This window comes from Thamnophis elegans, chromosome 12 (genome assembly GCF_009769535.1).
Source record: "Thamnophis elegans isolate rThaEle1 chromosome 12, rThaEle1.pri, whole genome shotgun sequence".
NCBI classification, from domain to species: Eukaryota; Metazoa; Chordata; class Lepidosauria; order Squamata; family Colubridae; genus Thamnophis; species Thamnophis elegans.
Window position 1 is genome coordinate 20,010,885 of NC_045552.1, and position 15,337 is coordinate 20,026,221.

Here is a 15,337-nt window from a genome sequence, read left to right on the forward strand (position 1 = left end):
ATGTGATCCTTGGGAGGCTGCGCCCGTCATAAATATGAGCCAGTTGCCAAACGTCTGCATTTTGATCACGTGACCATGGGGAGCCTGCAAAGGTCATGAGTGCGAAAAACAGGCATAAGTCACTTTTTTTCAGTACCACTGTAACTTTGAACGGTCACTGAATAAAGGGTTGTAAGTCAAGGATTACCTGTATTAAGTTTCGTACAGGTTATATATTGCAATGGTTGCAAAACCTTGCTCCTATCACAAATGAAGAAAGTTAAAGCACAGGTAGTCCTCGACTTTCAACATTCCACTTAGTGACTGTTCAAAGTTACAACAGACATATGACTGTTTTTCACACCTACAACCTTGCAGCATCCTCATGGTCACGTGATTAAAGTTTGGATGCTTGGCAACTGGTTCATATTTATGACCGTTACAGTGTCCTGGGGTCATGTGATCAACTTTTGTGACATTTTTGACAAGCAAAGTCAATGGGGAAGCCAAATTCACTAAACAACTGTGTTGCTAACTTAACAGCTGCAGTGATCCACTTAACAACTGTGGCAAGAAAGGTCGTAAAATGGGGCAAAACTCAACAAATGTCTCACTTAGCAATGTAAATTTGGGGCTCAATTGTGGTCGTAAATCGAGGACTACATGTGGCAGATTTTAATCCAAGTGGCAAAACAGATGGTAGCTTCCAATAACTGGTAGCGTGGATTCTCAACAGGTTGAAGCATGAGATACATTCATTTCCAAAGTATGTTCTAAAAAGCTGAAGATGGTTCTAAAAAGATGGACCACTTCGCATCATGGTCTGACCACCAAGCGACTGCTCACTTTCTGGTATCCAAGTAGTGCTAAGAAGCAGAGAGCTTCTGCAGCTATGTTGGAAATGAGTCCGACTATAAGCTTCACACATGATTACGTGTCATGACTTTGGTCTTCCTAGTGACCAAACAGACAGAACTTCTCCAGGATAAGTTGGCTTTTTAGATCTTTGATGGTACACCCGCTGCTGCTTGATCACAGTCCTGGTTTCCCTCTTCTTCTCTTTCCTTCTTTCTACCTTCCCCAGTGCTAGGGACTCAGGGCTGGATTTTTGCATGTGTCCAAGATATAAATAGTAGGTTTGAGAGTCAGGGAGAGAAAACCTTAAGGGAAATGGCAAGAACTTTTATATAGGCAAGAGGAATGAGGTATTGTTTAATCTTGGAATAAAAGACTGAAAGAAACTCAGGCAGGCACCTCCTTGATCCATGGGGGTGTAATAGAAGGGGATTAAAGCACAATCAAGCTTGCAAAACTCTTTTATTATAGACTGTATCAACAGGCGTCTAGACTTCTTATGGAGTCTGTTACAGACATCTTGTGTGTCCGTTCGACTGATATCAGATTGAACTTGACAATCAAGCTTGTTAACCTGCTCATATACTGCATCAAGGTTCACGCATACACCTGGTCAATTGCTTTATTAAAGGAAGATTTATGAAGTCTAATTCATATTATTTGTCATTGACTGCGTTGGACCCATATATTGACTAGGAATGAAATGCCATTCCTTTTCTATTTCCTATTCTATTGTTCCTCAACAATAAACAGTATGGTGTTTTGATTGAACATATGCTATGTGTCAGTCCCTTTCAATTTGCTGGTAACTTAGATGTCAATGTGTGGTTGATTCATTTAACATTTCAAAGTGTCGAGCTTTCCTTGTTCGTGTTTCTTATGATCCTTGTTCCCACTGTAATATTGTCTTTTCAGTTTCAGCTTTCATTTTCCTGCATGGCAACATCAGCAACTAGACTTCTGGAAGGCTTTGATCAGCTGCATCATAAAACACCATTACTGCCCCAAAAGATCTTCAGCTCTTCTTCAGTCACATGGTAAATTCACAGGGAAGATTAATGCACATTAATTTCTCCAACAAAACTGGTTAGAATTTGTCTGGTACCCCTGATCCTTTGAAGTAGGTTCTCCAGTTTCAACACTGTCAACACCAACCACCTGTTACAATGGCACACAGACTTATTGTTCCAAAAGCATCACACAATTCTTTTCCCAATAGCATCGTATCTGGAAATCTCATCCAGAACATTCACCACTCTTGGTAGCATGGAAGAGATAAAATGCACTCAAATCATTTTTTTAAAGAGATATTAGGGCAATCAACCAGCTGCTAGTAATATACATCCCATTATACAACAACTCAGGCAGATTTATCTAATAAATGATGACATTCTTTTACAGCTAAAATACAATTGTCTGTATTTCTCTCCTTCACTTGCATCCTCATACTTGCTTAGAGCAACCCACTAGAAGAAATAAATGAATTGCAGTTTAAGAGGGTTAATTTTAATCTCCCCTGACTAGACACTATCATGGTCATATTTAGAAATAACAAAGCTTGTTTCATATTTTAAAAGCTGTGCATTTAAAACCACTGGAGTCTTCCAAATGAACATAATAGCAGCATATCAATCAATTCTTTTTCTACCAAAAAATTCAAAGGTAACAATATACAGCAGAAGAAGAATGAAACAAATTGATATGATTAAACATAGTTGAAACACAATTGAAACTGTATTAATAAAAAGAAAACCAAATCAAACAATTAATAGTCAATACTTAAATCCCAAATGCCTGCTACAATGAAAAGAAGAACAGCAGGAGATCCAGCCTAAGTAGGGAGTTCCAAGCTTGCAAGTTCATTTCTTACGTTCAAACCCACCTTGTCTCTTATGGTACAAGACCAAGAGGGCTTCTTTTAGCAGAACAACAGTTGGAAGGGACTTTGGAGGTCTTCTAGTCCAACCCAATGCTCAAGCAGGAAACCCTATACCATTCTGAACAAATGGCTCCAGTGATGGAGTATCCACAACTCTGGCAGCAAGCTGTCCCACTGATTAATTGTTCTCACAGTCAAGAAAGTTCTCCTTAATTCTAGGTTGGATCTCTCTTTGATACGTTTTCATCTGTTATTTCTTGTTCTGCCCTCAGCTGTTTTGGAGAACAGGTCGACCCCTCTTCTCTGTGGCAGCCGTTCAAATATTGGAAGACTTCTTCTATCATGTCCCCCTTTAAGGATTTTTAATTTCAAAATACAGTCTTTCAGGTTCCCCCTTGAACATATGTACTAGTCGTTCCCAACTCTAGGGGGCAGTGCTCATCTCCGTTTCAAAGCCGAAGAGCCAGCGCTGTCTGAAGACGTCTCTGTGGTTATGTGGCCAGCATGACTAAAGGACGAAGGTGCACGGAACGCTGTTACCTTCCCACCAAAGGTAGTCCCTATTTTTCTACTTGCATTTTTACGTGCTTTTGAACTGCTAGGTTGGCAGAAGCTGGGACAAGTAACGGGAGCTCACTAGGGATTCGAACCGCCAAACTGCTGACCTTTCGATCGACAAGATCAGTGTCTTAACCACTGAGCCATTGCGTCCCTACACAAGATATTTTTTAAAACCTTGAACAGTCTTTCAAATAACTATTTAGAGTTTGTTAAGTGTTAACTGTTGTTAAGTTATGCTTTGAACTGAATCTGGAAAAGGATCCATAAATATGGCTGACTTATAAGACCTAAGCAGATGTATAGACCTGTAAGGTAGGGAGCTTGGCACTTTCCAAGTATTGTAACTAGAATATTAAAGAATATTAGAAGTCTATATTAAGTGAATTGCTTCCTAACTCAGGTTAACAAGTGATATTGTAGCCCTGTTCAGACACTTACTAATCATAGCAAGACACGGTCATAACCACTCTTGAAAAAAATTAAGGAACGTCATGCGTAGTTAGCATTTGGATGAGAGAAAACTAAGACCAATCCCAGAGCTAGACCAGATGGGAATTCTGAAAAGAGCTTAAGAGAAAACGGCAAACACTTCAGTGGCATTGCCAAGAAAGATATATAGAGGGGGTCCCATAATTACCAGGAACTGTACTCAAAGAAGACTTTATGAATCTCAGATATTATTAAAATCAGGGCACCTCAATTAAACTTGGCACTCCAACAAAATGAAGTCCATCGCTCTCTGACACTTGTGCATTCAACGCAGATGTCTGCAGGAGAAAAACCTCCATATACACTATGGGTGTTGGCTTTCATGAGTTAGCATCCTATGAACTATCAAGTGGTAGCTGAGAATTAGGAGAGCTTTGACGAACAAAAAAAATTAAATAATTTGGTAGGAAATTATTACTGGATAGTTATTGTTATCATTAGATTGTGGAAGCAGCTGAAATTAATATAAATGTTCTACATATATTTTGAAGCGCTACGCATATAAAAAAACCATTAAACAATTTTCTGCAGCACATCCATACTGGCTACAATGGGAACATTACTCCAGTTTGACTACTCCCAGAGTAGTCCTACAATTAATAGGGCTGTATCAACCAGTATAAACCAACAGGGAACATTCATTGCACAAAACTGTAGCCTCTAGCTTCGTGGGCACTAAGAGAACCAAGGTCAGATGCCAAGACTCTTAATATCAGGCAGTTCTGTTATGATCACAAGGCAGATATTAAGTGTACCTCCCATTGAGAAATTAACTTTTTTCACTCTGTTGGATTGACTAGGAGGGATATAAAGATTGAAGGTTAAACCTGGAAAAGTACCTTCAGACATATCCCAAATTACCCTATTCCTCATTTCCATGGCTCTTAAGTCTCTTGTTCATATTGTTAATCTAATGGAAGGAATTTCATCTGACAGTTAGGATAGCAATGGTGAGATGTGAGGTTTAGGAACTATAATTCAGAGTTCTAGAAGTTCGGGAAACACATACTGTAGAAGCCTCCTCACCATTTTCACCCATTATTGACAACAACAACAATAGGAGTGGCAACAGCAAGGACAAAGGTCAGCGTAGAGGACTTTTGCAGCCTACAGTCAGAGGTTGCTTGCAACTGAGAACTTATCATATATTTATGCAATATTAAAATATGAAAAACACAAAATGCATACTACACAACTTTTCCTAAATATAAATTAAACTCATCTGAAGAAAACCTCCTTCTTAATATAGTATTAAGGGAGATAGCTATCCATAGCCTATTAAATTTGTGTGTTTGTGTGTGTGGTGTGTGTGTGTACACACACACATATATTCATTTCCAGATTATTAATTTAAGTCACTTTGCAGGGTGAGATGGATGGCATAGACATTTAATTAATAAGTAAACAAATAAATGTCTCGTCTAAAAGTGTCTTTAAACTAGCCTATCCTCCGTGGAATACCAGATTTTTCCTGATATGGTAACTCTCTATTGAACAAAATTCTAGCATCTATATTCTTTAAATCTCATTACATCCAAGAACTTTGTTGGGTCAGGTTAACATCCATGTATCCTGAGCTTTCAAAGCGGCTGCTTGTTAAGTGTGGTGTTTGTTGTTAATCGCAAAGTCGTGTCCGACCCATCGCCACCCCATGAACAATGTTCCTCCAGGCCTTCCTGTCCTCTACCATCCTCTAGAGTCCATTCAAGCTCACGCCAACTGCTTCGGCGACTCCATCCAGCCACCTCATTCTCTGCACTCCCCTTCTTTTTTTGCCTTCAATCGTTCCCAGCATTAGGCTCTTTTCCAGTGAGTCAGGAGCGTGGACAGCTATATGGTGAAACAGGAGAATTTGGTTTTAATAGTAACCAAAGGGGATAATAAGGGCAGTGAAGCAACTGCATTTCTCTGCATGTTCATCCATCCCGTGGCCCTGTTTTGAGTGACGCATGCCATCTTCAGGTGAGGGGCTCAGAAAACCTGATGGCAGCATGTGAAAGATTTAGCTCAGCATCTGTCAGACAAAGTTACTTAAATTTGCTCACAGTTGGACACTAGCTTTATTGAAAGTCCAGAGGAGATGCCTGGGAAGGAATCTTGCCCAGTTATCTAGGAAGAGTTTGAACCTGTTGGGCCAGATAAAATGGACAGGGTACTTAGGACTGTGACCTCAGTCACTTGCTCTTTACAGCTCTACCCCTCCAGACTGGTTAAGGCAGTCGGGTGTCGGGTGGGGGGTAATCATGTGAGTTCTGGCAGTGGTAAATTCTTCTTTGAGTGTGGGGTTGTTTCATTACCTCTTAAGGAGGCTTTTATTTTTCCTGTTTAACTTTTTGGGTGATTTTAACTTCCTCTAAAACCTCTTTGCATTATGAGGCCAGAGTACACCGGTGAAATATTCAAATAGCCCCATTGTTAATAACGCCTGCCCCTCACTTAATCTTTTTTCTATTCTGTTTTAGTTTTATGGCTTTTTATGGTGCAAAAAGTGTTAAATATTAATAACATTAATTAATAACATTAATCTGTATGTTTTGTTTTGAACTTTGTTGTATGCCATCCAAAGCAACTGTGAGATAGGCAACGATATAAATAAAATTTAAATTATATAAATGGCAATCTAATTAAAATTGAGTTTTAATACACAGAAAGCCCAGTTAATTTCATTTCTTGACTTATGACCACAATTGGGGCTGGAATTTTGGTTGCTAAGCAATGCAACTTATTATATAACAGGATCCAATTTCACAATCATTTTAACTGTGGCCGTTAATCAAATCAGCTGTCTGAATCAGGCGATTGTTGAACAAATCTGAATATTCCCATCAATTCCCTTCACTAAAGTAAAGGTTCCCGGGAGAGAGTAGAAGGAGAAAGGAAGGGGAAGTAGAGTAGAAAATGATGGAGGGAAGACAGAATGTAGAAAGGGGGAGGAGAGAAGGGGAAGAAAGTGTCGGATAAGGTATAAATATGGTGTATGGAGAACAGAAGAGCCAATAACTGGTTTTTTTTTTTTTTCCCTTTGGTAGTTGATGGTAAGATGAACTGATGTAAGTACTTAATAATACAACTTGATATGGACTATGTAATAGTATACATGTTATATGCTATGAAAATGGAAAAATAAAAACTTTTTATGATGAAAAGAAAAAGAAAAAAAAAGACCAGTTCCTAAAAAAAAAAATACTAAAGGTTCCCTTGACACATATGTGCTAGTCATTCCCAACTCTAGGGGGCTGTGCTCATCTCTGTTTCAAAGCCAAAGAGCCAGCGCTGTCCGAAGACATATCCGTAGTCGTGTAGCTGGCATGACTAAATGCCGAAGGCGCACAGAACACTGTTACCTTCCCACCAAAGGTGGTCCCTACTTATTCTACTTATATTTTTACATGCTTTCGAACTGCTAGGTTGGCAGAAGCTGGGACAAGTAACGGGACCTCACTCCGTTACATGGCGCTATGGATTCGAACTGCTTACCTTTCTGATCGACAAGCTCAGGGTCTTAACCACTGAGCCACTGTGTCCCTTTTTTCCCTTCAATATTCCCTTCAAAACAATCCCTGCTTGTTGGAAGCCAATTGAAGAGGTTGCAAATTGCAATCACATTGCCACAGGATGCTGTAAAGTAGTAAATGTGAGCCACTGCCAAGCACCCACATTTTGATCAAGGTAGATAACTGCGGGGGTGATACGGATAGTCATAATGTCAAGGATGGGTTGTAAGTGGTTAAACAATGTAAATCATTGTTTAAAGAATGCTCATAGGTTGAAGGCCATCTACACAAGCTTTTAAAATACAGAGGTCCTGGGGACAGCTAACTATTATTTGTGATTGTAACTCTGGCCTCCCTTCTGCCACTGAGATACACACATCATTTGAACAATTTCAGCATGTCAGTGCATCAATTGACAGGGTTGCATCTATGCCACAAGTCCATAGGACTGTCACCCATAACAGCAATAGTAATAGCACTTATATACTGCTTCACAGTGCATTACAGCCTTCTCTAAGCGGTTTACAGAGTTAGCATATTGCCCACAACAATCTGGGTCCTCATTTTACCCACCTCGGAAGGATGGCAGGCTGAGCCAACTTTCAGCCTAGTGAGATTCAATCTGCCAAACTGCTGGCAGCCAGCAGTACTGCACTCTAACCACTGCACCACCGTGACTCTTTAATGGTGAGAAGAGCTTCAATTTTCTTCTTTAAAAAGTTAAATTTCTATACTTTAACTTTGAGAGTATTTTTCAGAATAGGTTGACAACTTCTGCTGGAATTGTGTGAATTCTCTTCTATCCAAAAGGCCAGAAATAAGGAGCAAGTAAGACTTCTATTTTTATCTTTTTAAAGATACAAATTATTGAAAATGCTTTCTAGAGAAAATTGTTTTGCCCTATTTACAACTTTGCAGGTATCAAATGAAATCTATTTTATATTAGAAAGCCTATGAGACTGAATTGATTTTTTTTCTTTTGTTTTACTGTTGTGAAATGGTATTATTCATTGGCTTTTTGTGTTTTAATGGCTTTGATCCGTTTTCATCATTTGAGCAGAATATATGCGCATATCCATAACTAAAATAAAGGATATCACAACGGATAGCTACATATAATTTTCATAACTAATGTCATTCCATTGTTCATAACTCATCTTACAATAATAATGAAATATTCATAAGGCATATTGTTCTGGATAACAATTAAATGGGGAAAAATTTAAATATGCTGGTTACATATACCGTAGTAGTAAGAGTTTAATCTGGCAAGATTCTGTCTATTGTCTGTAAGCAAATAAAGAATTGAACTCTGGCTGAATTTCTTTGTTGTTCTTGGGCTTAGCCAAACAACCATCTTCCCCAGATTAACCCTTACTACTCTCAGTCTAACAGATATATTCTACGCAGTATATCTTGCTATCGTGACTCTCTTCCTCTGCCTCCAATCCAGTGTGCGGGCTGTGCTGTCTCTTGTCTACCTCCCCCACTTCTGGAATGTACTCCCTCATTCCTGGGAAACTGTCACTTCACTGTAGTCCATCATACTGGTTCCCTCTCTGTGGGCACCCTCGCTCACACTACCTGTATGTAGTATTGCTGCTGTAGTGGATAGGAATAACTCTAGTTTATAAACTTGGAATGCATAGATAGGAGAAAAACGTTGAACTTTCTGAACTTCAAGTGTTGCTGAAAAAAATCCATACCGTGTACGGGTTCTGGGAAGTCGGGGGGGGGGAGGAGGAGGGGGGTTGGGGGGTGGAGGGAGGGAGGGGCATACAAAAAAAAATTGTACTTCAATGTTTTAATGATTGACGAATGATGAAATATTTGTGTTTTTTTAAAAGAAATAAAACCTTTGGAACCAAGAAGTGTTGCTGAAAAGTTAATTTGGTATTGCTGGAAAGAAACTACCCCTCTGGATTCAAAATCCTGAACCTAAAAGGGGATGTGTGAGGAATGATTAAATTTGGTAACCCAAACGCGCTGACAAATGTGCTTACAATTCTTAGTGCCTCATTCTTAAGCACCATGTTACTAAAACATGCTTTCTTCTTTCTTTGTCTCATGTTCTGTATACATAGAAAGCATAAACCTAATCCTTTGTAGAGTCTCCCAAGTTAAAAGCACACACTAGAGCTGAGGATCATTCACCAGCTTTGGCATGATATACGTTAACTTTAATTTCTAGTGTCTTTTTCTTTTTTGTTTTGGGGCTAGGAGGTTAAACAGATGTTGAGGTCTGTTTTAACACCACAGTAATAGTCATAGCTAATGCAGGTACAGAAATAAATGGTGACAGGATGTGTAAATGGAACAACTCCACAATTCTGATACACACCGCAATTTTTACTGCTAGTACAAGAGTCACAAATATATTAGATGAAAGTTGGTAGCCTTACTTGCAAGAGCAAAGAAGAGTCAACAAACTCTTCCCTGCAAATGGAAAGAGAGATTTTGTTACGTCTATGAAACCAGTTACAGGATAGACTTTTGCCAGGGATAATTAATGGGTGAGGTTAAGCATATTCTCTTCTACAAATCCCTCCATTTACCTGTTTGGAAATGGGCCATATTAATGTAAAATTAAAAGAAAAACAAACAAAAATACCTAGGGAAAGTTGTGCTGATGAAAAAAAACATATGCTGACCAGCCACCAAAGGAAGGAAAAAGTGGCTTAACAGATCCCCATAACTTTAACCTTAGACTGTCTACTGTTGACCTCACCCCATTCCTAAGAGGTCTGTAAGGGGTGTGCATAAGCCCACCAACACTACCGTCCCTGTCCTACTGTCCCCACTTATTCATATCCATTTCCTGTATTCATAATCATGTTTATACTTGTATCTGTTATCTTATACACGCTGGACAAAATAAATAAAATTAAAAAATTAAAATCTCTAATGAGTACATATTTCACAGCTTGTAATCTCCAAAGACAGAATTTAAACTGGACTCATTCATTGTAGCAAGGTGTAGTATTTGGTTGGGTCTTAAGAGTTTAACATGAAGCCAGCCATTGCGATTTGTAAATTCTTTATGATTTAAATCAGGGATCTCCAAACTTGGGAACTTTTAAGACTTACAGACTTCAATTTCCAGAATTTCCCAGCCAGCATGGCTGGCTGGGGAATTCTGGAAGTTGAAGTCCACAAGTCTTAAAGTTCCCAAGTTTGGAGACCCCTGATTTAAAGGATTGGTGGTCTGTGAATATAAACAATTATGGCTTTCTTAGTAAGCCAGTTGCTTGTGAGTCCAGCTGTTATGTCTCATGCTTGCCTATATAAACTCATAGCGAGATGCTGCAAGGAGAGGACAGAGGAAAGTGTTTCCCTCATTGGTAACTAATTGTTTTGAGTTCTTATTTAGGATACATTAATGACTTATCTTTGTTGACTTAAATGTGTGAATTGCTTTGAGAATCCTGTATCAGATTCTAGGCAGGATACAAACATAGAAAACAAGATATACAGTAACTAATTATCAACATACTGGTAATACGCTAAAAACGAAAACACTTCCCATATCTGACTTTTACCTCATATCTGATAAAGGGACTCCCAAACCTATAAAAAATATAAAGGAGCACTTGCACATAATTATTCCTTGCCATTTTTGAGATGAAAAGGTACTTTATGCTTGTCAAAACTGCTTGACTGGATACCTTTTTGGAACACTACTTCTTACTGTTCTTTATTAATTTACTGAAGTTCTATAAATTGGCAATTAGAACTGCTGGTCAAGAGAAATAGATTGCCATTTTGTAAAATAAAAAAAATCATAAAAGTAGCAGCAAAAACTTGATATGAGCTCCTGATGGACATATGTACTTAGCTCCTGATCTCCTTTTCAAGGCTGAGAGTAATCTGGAATTTATTTTCTCTCAGAAAGGAATTAAAATACTTATTTTTATACTGCCATAACTGGTTTAATATGCCAGCATGTGGCTTTAATATATTTTTATATGTTGCACATTATTGTCTTTTGTAAAGGTCGTATAAAAAACTATCAGCAGTAAATTTCAATAAGAGATTAGAGAACAGAATTGAAGAGAACCTAATTGAATAGAATAAGGAAAGATAATTGAATTAAAGATTCAACAGAAGAGATTCATTACCTAGTTAGGTAATGAAACATCCGTAAATGAATAACCAGGCTCAGAGAGTATCAAGAACTCCACAATAGTGAGTTTGTAGTATTTATTACTCACTACTACCGGTACTCACTGGACGTTTCTTATTATTTCTTTTTCTTCTTCTTCTTCTTTTTCTCAGAAGCTGTGTATACCTAGGCTATATGTCAGGGATGGGCAACTAAGGCCCCTTTAGACCCATGAACTTCAACTCCTAGAAATCCTGAGTCTGCAGGGAATTCTGGGAGTTGAAGTTCACAGGTTGTAAAGAAGCCATAATTGCTCACTTCTGCTATAAGCCATTCCCAGAACTATTTCTTATGTACATTGTCAGGGGGTAGTGGCACACAACAAATTACACAATACAAATGTATTATTCTTTAAAATGCCACAAGATACTGTTAACTTCTGTGTCACTTTACTTTGCACAAACAAAAATCTAAAATTGTAATAACATATCAAAGGATTAGATATGGGTCCACACAAAATTAGCAAACCTAAAAAGTGGTACTATAAATCACTGCTGACAATAAATTTTTTGAGAATTCATGCTTTATCTAAAAGACCTTCCTAAAACAAGAATGAAAAGACTTATAAACTGGGGAAAAATGGGGAAGAGATTATCTATTGATCACTTTATAATAAAATGCAAAGCTAGGATCTCTGACTGAGAAAATATAAGTAGTCTTTGACTTACAACCACGATGGAGCCCAAAAATTCTGATGCTACATGAGACATTTGTTGAGTGAGTTTTGTCCCATTTTATGACTTTTCTGGTTAAGTGAATCACTGCAACTGTTATATTAGTAACATGCTTGTTAACTACATCTGGCTACCCCATTGACTTTGCGTGTCAGAATATCACGAAAGGCGATCACATGACCTCCGGACTCTGCAGCTGTCATAAATATGGATCAGTTGCCGAGTGTCTAAATTTTGATCATGTGATCATGGGGATGTTGCAGCGGACATAAGTGTAAAAAGTAGTCCTAAGTCTTTTTATAGTGCTGTTGTACCTTGGGGCAGTCACTAAATGAACTATTTTAAGTTGAGGACTACCTCTATACCAACCAGAGAAATTTATTTACCAAAAACTGTACAGCCACTCTTAATGTGAATGGTCATTAACTGAGGCACCCTCTGAAAAATGGGTGCTTTCCAATTATGCGAGACTTCCAATTGCTAGAATTCATGCCAGCATAGTTTAATGGAGCTCACCTATTAGGCAAAATTCCTGCAAGGTCACCCACTTCTGAAATCTTTCTGTTCTGTGGCTCAGTCTTGTGTTCTAAATGTCCATGTTTGTAAACGTAAATGTTTTTAGAGTTGAGCGAAGGACTGTCGATAGATTTCAAAGACTGAATAAATTTCAGAGGCTGAGTAAACTGAATAAATATGCAGGAATCTCCAGCTAGACTGGAAGATGGGGTTAAGAGGGAGACTAGTTTAGAGTCGTGGCACTGCAGAAAGCGGTGAAGACATGACCACCCCCAGAATCCCTGAAGCCTTATCTGACCTTCCCAAGGGAATGAAGTCAGTCCGGTGAGATTCTTGTAACATAGATAACTAGCAATAGTAATATAGATAAGTAGCAATAAAACTTCAATTCGAGACTCTTCATGAGTAGTTTTGGTTGCTTTGATATGACAATAAATCTGTTTCTCCAATGCTGAGGATAACGTTACTGATCCCAATAATAACACTGCTAGGGTACAGAAGGGGCATGCAGGTCTGATGCGGGAGTTAGTTCCATTGACATGGTTAGTTGCCTTAAGATTTGGTGAAATATGCTACAGTTGTCATGAATGTTTCACCTGATTCATAACAGAAACTACAGGTAGTCCTCAACTTATGACCACAATTGAGTCCCAAATTTCAGTTGCTAAGTGAGTTTTGTCCCATTTTACGACTTTTCTCGCCACATTTGTTAAGTGAATCACTGCAGTTCTTAAATAAGTAACATGGTTGTTAAGTGAATCTGACTTCCCCATTGATTTTGCTTCTCAGAAGGTCACAAAAGGGGATTGTATGACTCAGGGACATTGCAACTGTCATAAATGTGAGTCAGTGATCAAATATCCAGATGTAATTCATGTGACCATGAGGATGCTGCAATGGTCATAAGTGTGAAAAATGGTCAATAATCACTTTTTTCAGTGCCATTGTAACTTCAAACCGTCACTAAATGAATCATTGTAATTTGAAGACTATCTGTAGTTCATTATTCAGATTTCACATAATAAACATCTACAACATGACTGCCTCCACTTAGATATTTACATGATCATGATGTTGACCTCAAGTACCATTCATCTGACATGCGCATAGCCACACAATCACTCTGAAAGGTTATTGCCCAGTTTTTAACTATAATCTTTTCTTCCATTTCTGATTAAACTTCGATTCCTAGAATTCCCCAGTGAGGTTTGAGAAACCAGAAAAATTAAACAGAAATCAGCACCATCATATGGAAGACACCAGCAGATTTCCGGAATCCCAGTTGGTTTAAAAAAAATCCCATGAGTAATCCCCTCTAATTATAGTAACCACAGTGGCCACAGAATACTGACTGGGCAGGGAGGATATAAAACGGGGAAGAGAAAAATTATTCAAGAAGGAAACAAGACTGTTTAAAACAGAACACTGACTAAGAACAATCCACATTAGAGTGCTTTTTTTAATGACAGATCTCATTTGCTACTTTTATGATTTTAAATTTAGGGAAATATTTATTTAAAATCATTTATATTCTTTTCTTCTTCCATTATAAAATGAGACCAGTATATACTACCATGATTTTTAAATGATAATAATAACACTCATCATAGCTAAGATATTTCAGAAACCACAAAGTATGATTTAAAAAGAAAAGGCTTAACTATCGTCCTTATCCAAAGCATGGAAGTCAGAAAGAGCTCCCTGAGAAGGGAATTTCATCTTTGTGGAGCTATCACTGAAAACTGTGTCTGGATAAGGTTCTTTGTATACTAAATTCTGGTTAGGATTGCATGAAGGGCAAAAAACCATGGCCTCTGTATTTAACTCTAAGTTATACATAAAAACAAATACAAAACTTTTCGCTTGAGGAAACTGAATAGTCTGCCAACACAGCCCCATTTAGGAACAATGTAATTATTGGAACATTTTAGGAAAAGACACTGCTATACAAAAATATTAACAGTGGAAAAGAAGAGAAATACAACTTGAACTTGCAATCTAAAATTATTCCTGTTGCATGGATGGTCTTTTGTCTCATCCAGACTTAATTTGTTAGCTCTCATCTAACATACAAGCATCAATCTAAGTGTGATCAGCACATACAGTAGATTGAAAAACACATCAGGGTCAGAACAAATTCTGAAGAAATTGCATAAATTAGCTTATTTCCTTCTGGAAATACTACATTTACCATTACTTTGTTGTTAGACTCAGATAAATAATGCAGAAGGATACCATAATAAATGGCGCTAAATACCATTTATATATATATATGAATACCATTTAAATTATAATCAACAGAATCCTCTTCTAAGGATATTTTAGTAAGGTCTACCCTTTTAGTCTCATGTCCACAATGGTTATCAGGTGAAAATGAGACTAGAATATAATTTAATCTAGGAACATCACAATCCCTGGCTCCACATTCTATTTCCCCATCAAAGAAATACTGAACTTAGCCAAACAATTCTTCAACATCGTAATGGTTTTAAAGCAACATATTTACATTTTAGCATAATATCAAAATAACAAAAATTTTTGTATCAAGCCAAAGCTTTCCAAAGCCAAGACTACAACCTTCAGATTTCCCAAGTCAGGCAGAAATTTTGGACAAATCCTCTCAACACATCTGGAAGATATCAAGTTGAGGAACAGCTTTTATATATGCAGCACACAATAGTAGCAAATTAAACATATATGGGTGGTCAGAGCAAATTCAAATTGAATG

General features: G+C 37.8%; 1 protein-coding gene across 2 annotated transcripts in view; it reads right to left on the reverse strand.

Annotated features, from left to right (window-relative positions):
• MACO1 (macoilin 1) overlaps positions 1–15,337 on the reverse strand; it is a 63,945-nt gene that overhangs the window by 14,814 nt on the left and 33,794 nt on the right. The gene's annotated exons all lie outside the window — the stretch shown is intronic.